General features: G+C 42.9%; 1 non-coding gene across 1 annotated transcript; it reads left to right on the forward strand.

Annotated features, from left to right (window-relative positions):
- The first annotated feature begins 375 nt into the window (after positions 1-375).
- Positions 376-538, forward strand: LOC112439746 (U1 spliceosomal RNA). The gene has a single exon (XR_003027982.1). It is a non-coding gene; the product is annotated as a U1 spliceosomal RNA (small nuclear RNA).
- Positions 539-1,840: the final 1,302 nt, after the last annotated feature.

Below are 1,840 nucleotides of genomic sequence, written 5' to 3' on the forward strand. Positions count from 1 at the left end.
ATTAAAAAATAGGGATATAAGTGACAGGGCAGAAAGGAAGATGCTAATCTGTAAAGTGGTCAGGGAAGGACTTGTTGACAAGGTTATATTTGAGCAGAGATGTGAAGAATGGCATTTCAGGCAGAGGAAACATGAAGTGCAAAGATCCTGAAGCTAGACATGATTAGTGAGTTAGAGCACAAATGAGGCCAGGCTAGGGGAGGAAGGCATGAGAAGGAAGCGGTAAGACATGCAGCAGTGACAAGGCAGTGGAGGGTGCAGCTCTAATAAGAACTTTAGAGTTCCACTCTGAGGGAGGTGAGAAGAGGGCTTTGAGTAGAGCTGTGATATAATCTTGCAAGAAAATTCCAATTGTTCCATTGAAAACACAGAAGCATACTTATCTGGCAGGGGAGATACCATATTCATGAAGTTGGTTTTCCAAGGGCCAGGCTTATCCATTGCACTCTGGATGTGCTGACCCCTGTGATTTGCCCGCACATGGGAAACTTGACTGCATAATTTGTGCAGTGAGGGACTGCGTTCATGCTTTCCCCGGTCTTCACAGCCTAAGAACAGGCTTCCTCTGTGTAAAGAAATAAAAGAAAACACAGAAGCATGGGCAGAAGTCAGTAGAACAATTAGGAGGCTCTTACAGTAGTTCAGATGAGAAACAGTGGTGGCTCTAAGAGAGTCATAATGATAAGTGCTGCTAGGAAGTGGTCTGTATTTTCTTTGAAAGTAGAACAAGTAGGACTTGTTGATGGATCAGATGTGGAGTGTAAGCAAAAAACAAAAGTGCGGTCAAGGTTCACTCTACTTTCGTCTGTGTTTAAAAATGTCCACAACAAAAAGCAAGAAAACAGAGAGAGGGAGTCAAGGATGACTCAAGATTTTGGACTCAAGAAACTGAGAGAAAGGAGTTGTCATTTACTGTTATGAGCAAAAACAGGGAAAGGAACATATGTGAGGGGTGGGACCGTGAGTTCAGTTTTGGGCATGTTAAATTTGAGATGCCTGTCAGTCCTCCATATGGCAATACCAAGTAGGAAGTTGATTATATGCATTTAGAATTCAAAGAAAAGGCCTGGGCTAGAGATAGAAATTTGAAATTATCTGCATGTAGGTGGCATTTAAAGTCTGAAGATTAAGTGAGATCACCTGAAGAGTGATAAAGGAGAGATCTGAGGATTGAACATTTTGGCACTCTCAAGCGTAGAGGTCTGGAATATGAAGAGGAACCAGCAAGGATATGGCAGGATGACCAGAGAACTAGGAAGACAAAAAAAAAAAAAAAAAAAAAAAAAGCCCAGCAAGGAAGGCATTTTAAGAAAGGGGAATGATCAAAAGTGACTCAAATGCCTCTGATAATGAAGGAAGACAAGAACTAAGAAAAAACCATTAGCTTGGCAACATGGATATCGCTATTAATCTTTGAGTGCATACAAGCCCCTTGAGCTTGCTTCAGGAAATATTAGGAGAAGTACAAACAGCAAATGTAGCCCACCATTTTGAAGGTTTTTGCTATGATAGGGAGCAGAGAAATCAGGTAGTACCTAGAGGGTCATGTGCAGTCAAGTTGGGGTTTGGGTTTTTTAATTTCATTTTATTTTAGAGACAGGATCTCACTCTGTTGCCCAGGCTAGAATGCAGTGGCACCATCATGGCTCACTGCAGCCTCCATCTCCCAGGCTCAAGCAATCCCCCCGCTCAGCCTCCTGAGTAGCTGGGACTGCAGGCATATGCCACCATGCCTGGCTAATTTTAAAAAATTTATTATACAGACAGGGTCTCCCGATGTTGCTCAGGCTGGTCTTGAACTCCTAGAATCAAGCGATCCTCCCACCTTGGCCTCCCAAAG

Source organism: Pan paniscus, chromosome 3 (assembly GCF_029289425.2).
Source record: "Pan paniscus chromosome 3, NHGRI_mPanPan1-v2.0_pri, whole genome shotgun sequence".
In the NCBI taxonomy this organism is placed as follows: Eukaryota; Metazoa; Chordata; class Mammalia; order Primates; family Hominidae; genus Pan; species Pan paniscus.